Below are 11,559 nucleotides of genomic sequence, written 5' to 3'. Positions count from 1 at the left end.
TGTGTTTTTCTTCGACTTTGTACCGTTTATTTTGCACTCTTTTTCATTATGCCGATCAACCAACTAGACCAACAATCTATTTTACTGCTTGATACAACTCTTTCCGATCTCCCGCTCGAAGCTTTAAATTGATGCGGTACAGTTACATTTTGTGAACTTAATGTTTTACTTTAAAGGAGTTCCCTCTTGTAGCTCTGTTGAACACTGAGCTACAAGAAGACGTTTTGAGTTAAGCCAAACGTAGCACACATTTACAACTAGTTTCTTTGTGTAATGAAATGTTTATTTCGCAAAAAAATGTATTGCATTATACGAATATTTATCTTTTTATATGTTGGGATTGTACCAATTAAAGCTAATAAAAATAAGGAGCAAGAAAAAATACGAAAAAATTTATTTGAACCATTTTGTCCGTGTTTACTATTCGAACAATGTTGTCCGGGACCATTTTTCCGGTTTTCGGGCTGGTTCTATGTTTTCGATTCCCATTTCTAATGTAAAAGGGATAAGCGCCGCCTGCACGCCCAGCATGTGCGTGACGTGGCGCTTAACTGAGCTAATATTTGTTCAGAAATGGCAATCGACGGTTCGGAGGTGGCTCCGATTGGAAGAAAAATTTTTGTCAGCGATATCAATTCGCTCTCTCTGATTGATTTATTATCACTTCTCCTTCGAGTTCCAAAATAGGCTCGATTATCATTGAATCTTGTTTCCAGGCCCTCTATTTTGATAAATTCCTATAAAAAACACGTCACTGACCGGACACTGAATCATTGAATCTAGGTGCGTTGTCGTACTGCCGGCACAAAAGTCGCTCAGCCACCAAATAGGCCAACACGCGTTGCTCAACACAGTGTGTTGATTGTTTCCGTTGCCGGAAGGTGTCACGCCGAATCGAGAATTTCGCTCTTGTTTATTTTGTGTTTATTTTTGGCAAGAGAGTGAACTGCCAACAATTTTACCGGCGGCTGACGGACATGCTTGGTGACGTGATCGCCGTGTTTCCTGGCAGACAAGGACGGAAAAGCGATGACATCTGCATATTATCTTCGCTAGCGAGCCATGATTCAGGCAGCTCAACGGCATCCCAGAAGATAAGCCGTAATGTGTTCAAAAGCGACGTTTCCGGGACTAATCTGCTCACCACTATAGGCTGAGAGTTCGTTGGGAACGTCATGCTCGTTTGACCAGTGAACCTTCTGCCTTGCACCATGTGATCACAACCGCAGAGAAAGGTGTCAGGTGATAAAAACCAGACGACTAATTGGTCCGGCAAGCACGTAGCTTCCACCGCGCTGTCAGCTTAGCGGTGAACAGGAATGGGTCGCTGAAGGTTCGTTGCTCGAGGGAGTGCCACACTCGCTCGTACGAGTGGCGGATCAGAACAATGTTTGACCTCCTCTCCCTTTGGGTTTGAAGCTCTAGAAGGAAGTACCTTCCTCCCTTTCCTCTTAGCCATCACTTGCAACATGTCAGCGGACGTGAGCACATGGACGATTGGAGACGTCTGCTGGTGGCTTTTTGAAAACGAACTGCAATCGGCCTGTTCATCATTTCAAGGTAAAACTTCTTCTAATCAGGCAATATTTATAATTTATCTTGAAAATTGCTATAAGTACAGTAGTGCTCAATATGGCCGGAAATTGTTTGATGCATAGGCAGAATAAGTAGGACAGGGGGCGGCTTTTTATTAATTAAGCTACTTGTCGTTTGAAATTTGTTTTTACGCTATTTTAACTTGGAGTTGTCCAAACAAGCACGTTGCAAAAAAAAAAACAAAAAAAAAACATTATTTTGACAGTCTTGTATGTTGAACTACACAAGAAAAAAAACGGTTTTGAAGCGAACACTGATTTCATTACTACAATACTGACTTTATATAATATGACAAAATACCGAGTTCAAGCTTTCTGCCAGAAAGATCTCAAGAACAGAACTTCGAATTTACAGCGCGAATGAAATGAGCAATGATAACTCTTCGTAAATGTAAAAACTTATGTTACCGGGCTTTAATTAGCTAATGTATCCGTATTTATGGCCCCAATTAACGTGAGCGAATAGGTGCTGTAAACGTTTTTGTTTTTTGACTGGCCAGGGACATGGCACTCTGAGAGCCAATCACTACAGTTTACGGCACCGCTCAACTAATGAGGATGCCGAACATTTGGTTAGACCCAAAGATGCTGTCTGCGACATCAGGGAATGCAAAACGTCCCGCTTGCTTTGCTTAATGTAACAGCGCAGATTGCATTTCTTGGTCTAAACGTATGTTCCGCGTCGTCATTCGCTGAGCGGACTTCGCAGTTGCAACGATTGGCTCTCGGAGTGTTGCGCGGAAATCGAAAGGCGCGAACTTTTTGTGCATTTTGTGTTTGCACAAATGTGGATGTATGTTTGATAAAAATAACTGTTTTACTTGGTCCTATATTCAGTGCTGCAACTATTATGTAAATAGCTTACATGCGTAAACGGCGCATCAACGTAACAAATTGTTTTTGTTTTAGGGATTCGTTGATACTCACAAATGTGAAGACGCCGTGAGTGCTCGCCGTCATGTTTTGCTCATGAACGAAAAGATAACTAAAGCGCCCCTGAACGTCGACTTGATACAAGACCGCATGATGTGGACGTTTCAGTCTTGCCAAGAATGGATCCTCAGCGATGCTGGAGCCCTCACAGTCCTTGAGGAATTTCCGGCAATGACGATTCCCGGAATGGTAACTCAATATTATCTTCTTTATATTTAGTCTTAAAGTTTCGAGATTTTTACACGTCATCAGGACTTCAAAAGTTTCTTACTACCCGTTTTATCGCCTGTGAATGAGATAGGGGCTTTTGATACGTGCTAAATTAAATAATTTTACCTCGTAATAAGGCTAGGCAATCAATTAGTTAACATTCCGATTAATTAACTATTATTTTACTCTGAATCAAGTGAGTTTAACTGGCATATTGGTTGGATTTACAGTTACGAAAAGTCTTATAAACAAAAAAGTAAAAAGAATATTCATTTAATTCTTTTTGTGTGTTTATAACACAATTGTCTCTCATGGCTACTTAAGTGTTTTATATGATTATTATGTAGAGTGGTTTTGAAGTTTAAATAATAACGTACAAATATTTTATTTTAAATGTTTTCCATGCTTTTCTTGTGTATGAGCACAACGGCAAGTTGATATTTGAACTTGTTATTGTACAAATATGTACATATATTTTATTTTAAATGTTTTCCATGCTTTTCTTGTGTATGAGCACAACGGCAAGTTGATATTTGAACTTGTTATTGTACAAATATGTACATATATTTTATTTTAAATGTTTTCCATGCTTTTCTTGTGTATGAGCACAACGGCAAGTTGATATTTGAACTTGTTATTGTACAAATATGTACATATATTTTATTTTAAATGTTTTCCATGCTTTTCTTGTGTATGAGCACAACGGCAAGTTGATATTTGAACTTGTTATTGTACAAATATGTACATATATTTTATTTTAAATGTTAGCCATGCCTTACTTTTGTATGAGGCACAATGACAAGTTGTTATGTACTAAGCCTTATAAGACGTAGTAAAAACTTGTCAAAGAAAAAATCGGTTGTTCTAGGCCTTTTCTGGACACAATATCTTGCCTCGAGATCAGCGCGACATATAAATTGATTTACTAGTCAATATAAAAGAAAACGTAAATCGAAATTATTTTAATTGACGCCAAGCCTTACTCCACTATAGTGACAGTAAGTGGTCATTTAGTTAATATATATATATATATATATATATATATATATATATATATATATATATATATATATATATATATATATATATATATATATATATATATATATATATGTGTGTGTGTGTGTGTGTAAACAATCCGTGTGTACAAATCCATAGCGCATAAATGTACTTTTGTAAACCAGCAACGCTGTCCATTCGTTGTTTATTTTTCAGTTGCTACAAGACGTTAAACTGCCGTTCGGCAAAGACATCCGGAGGACATGGGAGCCAAGATGGAGGCATTTACAGCTTCTACACAGGTGTTCCTCAAAGGAAAAGAACGTCACTCTGAACCTCGAAGAGCTGCTTGAAGGTATACTTTAGTTGGTGTTTTTGTAATCTATCACAAGTTTCAGACTGCGACGACGCAGAGGTTTACCTTCGTCCACCATAAATATGCTGGGTTAACTTACTACCTCATAACGAATTGATGACCGCTTATCGGGGCCATTCGTTTAAGACAGGGTTAACTTATACTCAGAAACAACTTTCTGTGGCGTTTTGAAGTGAAGAGTGCGTGTGCATAGCCTTGATTGGCGCTTAAGATGCGCGGGCGTTTTTAACTTGGACTACATTGCCAAAAAAGTTGCCCAAGTCACCCCCGAGTATAGTGCATTGTCACAGATGACAATGCAAGCTTGTCAGGGTTTATTTTCAATATACGAGCTAGTAATATAAAACAAATCCTTGCTTTATTTTCTAAAAATAATATAGGGGAAATATAAGCGACTAAAGTAAATGACAGGTTAAGAAAAATCTAAAAGAAGAAAGCCGATGAACGCTTGAAATGGAGAGAAGGTTTCTCCTCTCCCCTACAAGCTTCTGTCCGCTTCCTCCTCTCCAGCTCGTAGATTTTTTCTTAACCTGTTACTGACTGTAGGGCAAGAAGGATTAAATATGGGTAGAACCAACGTTTCTTGAAACATGCTTAAAATTCCTGTGCATCTACTTCCCGCAGAACACTCGAGAAGCCAATCACACCAATCCACGAAGAGAGCTCGGCGAATAAAAAGGCCAAAGCATGTTTAGACATATGAATGAAGCGAGAGATGTCACTGAGCATGACGGTTCACGTGCTGACTTCATGCTCAGTGTCACGTTACAGACTTCATTTTTAAGTCAAACATATTTTCAGCTTCTCCATTGGCCGAGTTTTCTTCGTCTATAGATTGCATTGATCGGCCCCTCGAGTATTCTCAAGGGAAGTGGACGCACGGGCACTTTTAAAAGCAGAGAAAATGCGGTGGCACGTTGGGCATTGTTTTACGTGTGTACTGCACATATATTGTAATTCATTGACTTCCGATTTTCTTCCTTTACTACTTCTTGGATGGAAAGGGAACGCTTGATGCTGCGTACCATTTTTCGCTTTTACACATTGTTGTAGCGAAGGGGGCTTCGAAGGGGACGCTTCGTCATCCGCTGGTCGCGCTCTCTAGATCGCACTGATTGACCCACTAAATGTTTTGAAGGAAATCACATCTACGGGTATGTTTTAGAGCGTAAGGCTAAACGAGAAATAAAATGCTTAGTGAAACCTATATAATTATGATTGATCTGAAAGCGCGGCGAATGAGCAACTCGCAGCATAATAATACAGAGGAAAATACATGTGTTCATATTCTTGCTTTCTTGTTGTAGGAAGTCCGGACACTGATGCCACTCATCCATCTCCAGGAAAATGAATTTGACATCTTTTTAGACGGTGTCCTGACAGTGAGCGACATCAGAACGACAGTAGAAGCTGTGTGCACATTGCTGGCAGTGATACCCGTCTCGTCTTGAAACTGTTTCGAATTTTGTTAGGTTTTTTACTGCGAACAGAAGAATCAATTTTTGCTACTCCAATAAAGTATATGATTGGACATGATGTTTACTGTTCTGCCTTTCACCTAGTTAATTACGTACAGGAATGAAGTGTGTTGACTCTGGCCAGACTGATGTTTGTCAACCTGTCGAAAAGGCCCAGTGCTAGCGATTAATGAACAATCTAAAGACACTTTGGTTGGTAGAAAAAAATGCACCTTGTGGAGCAAGAAATACAAAATACGATTTACTAAAAACTAACTAGGAATGTAAAAAAACTCATTTGTCATACAAGAGGGTTAGAAGTACAAAATATGGTTTACTAAAATAACGCTAACATAATATAAAAAAATCGGGATTTATTGAAAGAACCAAGGAGGGTTCCGAATAAAACATGAAATAGGGTTCATAAAGAAAAACCACAGAAGGATCCGTAAAGAACCTCGAAATAAGGTTCATTAAGAGCACGAAGAAGGGTTCTGGAAAGAACCCAAATGGGGTTCATTAAGAAGAACCAATAAAGGATACGAAAAGAACCCTGAAATAGGGTATATTAAGGCTGCGGTCCCACGGCAGCCATCTTGAACAAGGCGTTAGTTCAACCAATAGATGGCGACACGCACCCGTGGGGTGGCCGAAACATTGGTTCACAGTGGGATGGCTCGAGCACCATCACGTTCCCCTCGTGGCCTTGCTCGCGCCGGTGCCAGCTGTGCTCAGCTAGCTCAAGTAACGTGGCCCAGCAAACGGATGTATGCGAGAATGTCAGGCTGGGTATAAATTGTTCTCTGATATAGGGACATACGTTTCTGCGGTTGTAACGGGCTTTCGCAATAAATCTTACCAAGAAGGAATCAAATGTTGATTGACGTGTCAATATTCTATCAATGAAAATTTCCTCTGCAGGAATGCACGCTCAGTAGACGCAACCAGGGGAAGCGGACGTCAAGTAAACTGCTTCGCGATTTACGGTACTTACCTCACCATTTTAATGACGACTAAAATAACGTTACGAAATATTGTGTTTCACGAGGTCCGGAAGATGTTGTAAAGGTTGTTACATTATAGTTCCCGGAAAACAAACGCCGTTGCAATATTTTCGGAAGTACCGACACACATAATGTTGTAAGTACAGCTTAGGAAAAATATCAGAAGAAATAGGAAGACGTTTATTTCCAATGAAGATGCTATGAATGAACGGCGTTTAGCGACGGCAAGTTATGAGCGTTCGGGAATTTGTAAGTTGACGTGATTGCTAACTATGGACATGCGTACAATGAAGACCAGTTTTGTCGGGAGATGGTGTTGCGGTGATGACCTGATATCGGACGACTCATGGCAGACGAACAAGCAAGTTTATTCTCAGCGAATGGTAAGTGTCCAGTGTCACGCACAACACGTGGCTACCGACGTTGTCGACGTTTCGAACACTTACCGCTTTCGACAAAAGTCCTGGCACCTGGGCTAACTTTGTGGAAATACTCGAAGTCTTCCTTGAATCCAATGCCATCATGAACAGTAACTGAAAACGATCCACTATTCAGTCGGTGGGTGGCGAAACGTATCCGCATCTACGGAGTCATGGGCGATGCGTGCTCTAAGTGGCTGGAAGTTTACACGATGCCTGCCACGACGTCCAAACACGTCATTGACGTTCTACGGTCTCTTTTACCTACTTTTGCCCTACCGAAGATACTTTTCTCTAATAACGCGCAAAATTTTGCTTCAAATAAAATAAACAAGTTTTTGAAGAAAAAAAAAACCGGCATGAGGCATCACATTAGTGCACCATACCATCCTGCAACTAACGGGCAAGCAGAGCAGATGATGTGCGAAACGAAAAAAAAACAAAAAAACCTTTTGAAGCTTACGGAAGAAGCAGTTCAGTAAAGAATCGCCAGGTTCTTGTTCCGGCAGCACGCGACGGTCTCATCTTACACGAAGAAAAACCCGCCGAAGCAATATTCGGCGGACGAAGAGCCACACCCCTCGATCTCATAATACTGTAGCCTACGAACAAAGATCGAGAGATTCCCAGATAGAGAGTAATGGCAGTTTAATCGGTCGGACAACTCGTCTACGTGAGGAATTTCAGAGGAGGTGGGGCCTTCCATGTAAAACTTGAGCAGAAAAGGCTCTATGTTGGTTGACCAGGAGGTGTCATCTCTCTGAATACGTTGGATATCAATGCCCTTGAGTGTAAATATAACTAAATTACAGAACTCTCTTTGTGCATTGTGTGACTGCCCTTGTATTTGATAGTAGGAGCTATGGTGGTGATTTGGACCTTTCGCACTAGGCTCCTTTTTCTTATTTTTCGCCTCATACTCCTTTGCGGTTTATGTATGCTTCAAGAATCTTTTGGAACGGGGATACTTTACGTCAACGAGGCCATTTGTTCCAAGTAGTCAATCAGAGAGTGCTGCTAGAAATCCGTCCCTCCTATTAACGACTTCTGCACAGTGCAGTTTTCCTGTTCCACGTACAGTTGTAAAGCAGCATCCTCATTGATTCTACCATATTCTGTTGCGGGTGAAGAAAGTCTTTGGGTACACGATACTTGAAACAAGTCTGGCACTGTACGTTGTGATTCGACACCCACTAATGTCGTCGTCCTTATAGAGCCTCATCATTTAATCATTACCTCGTCACCTCATATTGCTCTTCATCAACAGTAAGTACAATAGGCTACCGCCATATTACAATCCAAGAATTGAAAAATTTAGTCGTTCAGCCCTTCAACAAGTTTATTATTTATACATTGTTATTACGTTACATTACCTCGAGACGATCGACGTCCATCGTCGATCTTCAAATACTTATACCTGTATATAAATTAGACGCACAAGAAGGGGGGGGGGGGGGGGGGGGTCGCGGTGCCCGAGTGCATGGTCTAGCGCACGCCAGCTCGGAGCACTTGGAGCGAAAGCTCGCGCTGCAGAACCCACCCCGCCCCTGCCCGTTTCGATCTGGAAGAGCATCGTACCGGCGTGCGGTCGTGTATCACTACTGCGTGGTGCACGGCTGTACCGCACTGGCTAAATTGTTCATCTACAGCTGAGACACCAGACGCCCACTAAGGCAGACTAACTTCCGGCTGTATAAACATACACACAACAATTTGCAATTAGACGCATAAAAAAAAAATTGGGTTGTGTGTATGTTTATACAGCCTAGAACTTGGTCTGCCTCACAGGGGCGACGAGTCTCCCAGTTGTAGATGAGAAATTTAGCCAGTGCGGTACAACCGCTAGCCTGGGGTCTTTAACGTGCATCACGCAGTAGTGATACACGACCGCACGCCGGTACGATGCTCATCCAGATCGAAACGGGCAGGGGTGGGGCTCGAACCCAGGATCCCTGGGTTCTGCAGCGCGAGCTTTCGCTCCACGTGCACCGAGCTGGTGTGCGCTAGACCACTCGGCCACCGGTCCTTTTTTTTTTCTTTATTGCACTCGGCCACCGATCCCCCCAATTAATTATTAGATGCATAATAACAAAGAACACAGCGTGCCGCATCTTTTCTTTTGGTGCCTTTTTTTTTTTTAAACCAGCGCAAGCTCGTGCGTTCTTTCTTTTGAGACGGTTTGAACGGTCGCATATAAAACCCGCGTTTCTCCTACCCGCCCGCTTCCTCCTCTCATTATGTGTATTTTGTTATAACTAAATAAGCTATAATAATGGTGTATTATTCATATTTACTTTCAGTTTCAGTCAGGGAAAAGGAGTTTCGCGGGAACTAGAGCCAATAAATGAGCTGCGCTTAGAGTATCGGCACTCTCTTCCCCGACAGTGTTGTGAACGCCGCCATTTTGTTGCTTGTGCAGAGCAGGCCCAACTGCCGATCGTCATGATTCAAAAGTGCGACATCCTCAGCATTAGATTCGGTGTTAGGAAGCTCATGTAATGTTGCTTTGCTTTGTCGAAAACTGTTTAAAGTGGAGGACTAAAAAGCGTTTCTTGTGATTTCAGATAAAGCTTCAAATAACTGGCAACCATGATGTTAAGCCACAATAAGGTCAAGTGTCGCTACTCTGAAGCGTAGCTTATTTAAGAACACTATTCATGCTCTTGTTCAAGAGGCTTGTAATACCTGGAGGGGCCATGACGTAAGCCCCGTGGATTCCACAAGCCACTACCTTTTGACACCTGCCTCTTCTTCATTGTTCCCGCTTGTGCCAGTAAATTAGCTGCGGTTCCGAGTAACGACACTTGGCTTAAAATTGTGGCTTAAAATCATGGTTGCCAGTTATATGGAGCTTTATCTAAAATCACAGGAAACGCTTTTCCGTCCCTCACAAATGTTCAAACAACCCGCGACAGAGCATTTCAATATTGCATCAGCTTCCTAGCACCGCATCTAATGCTGAGGAAGTCGTACTTTTGGATCATGATGATCGGCAGTTGCGTTTGCTCTGAGCAAGACCCAAAAGGGCGGCGCCCAAACCAATTTTGGGGAACTGAGTGCCGATACTTTAAAGCTCATGTAGTGACTCTAGGCATAAAGTGAACTCGGGTGTATTATTTTCCTCTTCGTTTTTATTGTTTATTGATTTCAATCATATCGAATAATGAACCATTATATCACGCTACGCTTGTGTAATTATTTGTCTTAGATTTATTAGCCTGACCCAATACTTAAATCATTCATTTATCGATAGTAAATCTTACAATATATTTTTTAAATGTGAAGGTAAAAAGACACGGAGATTGATGATGATACAGATGCCAACGCCGCCCTCGGAAATTTTTTGAATACTAGAAATCAGCAGTTTGTCTGCCATCCGCCAGGTAGCGCAACAAAACACCCAAACAGTTTTTAATTGTTTTTAAAATTAGCTGAGCTCTACACCTATTAAGAAACCAAAGCAAGATCATTGTGAAAATTTGATACATCGCATTGTATATATATTCCAAACAATAAATGTTATTAAATGCCAATAAATCTGTTTGATGTCCAAAACAGATATGCGTCAAAAATAGGTAAGTTTGAAGGGCTCCTGGAGAGTTATGACTTTGAAAATGAAAAAAAGCCATCGTCCACCTCTTGGGCAACCATTGTAACTCTAAATGTTATAAACGATTTTATCATAGTTTAATTATTTCTTCAGCGGCATTTGAACTACCATGACTCGAAGCACAAAAAAGTGCTACGTTTGATATCAAATATCTAAACAAAAAAATTTTACACAATATTAAATTTTTTTCTGCACATTACCAATTATAAGCACAACATCTGTAGCTAATTTCATTGCCCTAGCGCTTGTCATTAGAAACATATTTATGCTGAAAAATGTCAATTTTAGGGCAATATTTGGAGGGATGAAAAAAACAAAGTAGTGCAAATATCAAAAAAGTGGATCGTTAGATTCTGCTCCGACATCATCTTAACAAAACTGCTATATTGGAACCGTGCTATCTCCAATGGATCGTTCATAAAACATGAACTAGCGGAGCAAGTGAGGGTCCGCGCCGTCATATTCGCAACGCTACAAATGCGCATGAACAGTAAAAACCAACGCATACATAATATCAAATGAAAGAGGATTGCATTGCCTTTCGAATGACATCAATTCCACAAAACAGTATTTAAAAGCAGATGAGTAATGGCCAGCCAAAAAGTACCTAAACTGCCACATTCAGTGGGACCGTGGCCTTAAGAGCACCAAAAAGGGTTCTGGAACGAACCCGAAATAGGGTTCATTAAGAGCACCAGAAAGGGTTCTGGAAAGAACCCGAAATGGGGTTCATCAAGAGCACCAAAAAGGGTTCGGGAAAGAACCCGAAATAGGGTTGATTAGGAAGAACCAAAAAAGGATCCTAGAAGAACCCCTAAATAGGGTTCGTTAAATAGAACCCAGAAGCGTTCTGAAAAGAACCAAAAATAGGGTTCATTAAGAAGAACCAATAAACGATCCGAAAAGAACCCCGAAATAGGGTTCATTAGAAAGAACCCTTTTTGTGGGTTCTTTTC

Source organism: Ixodes scapularis, unplaced genomic scaffold, assembly GCF_016920785.2.
Source record: "Ixodes scapularis isolate PalLabHiFi unplaced genomic scaffold, ASM1692078v2 PGA_scaffold6__148_contigs__length_123643588, whole genome shotgun sequence".
NCBI classification, from domain to species: Eukaryota; Metazoa; Arthropoda; class Arachnida; order Ixodida; family Ixodidae; genus Ixodes; species Ixodes scapularis.
Note: the sequence above shows the minus strand (reverse complement) of the source record.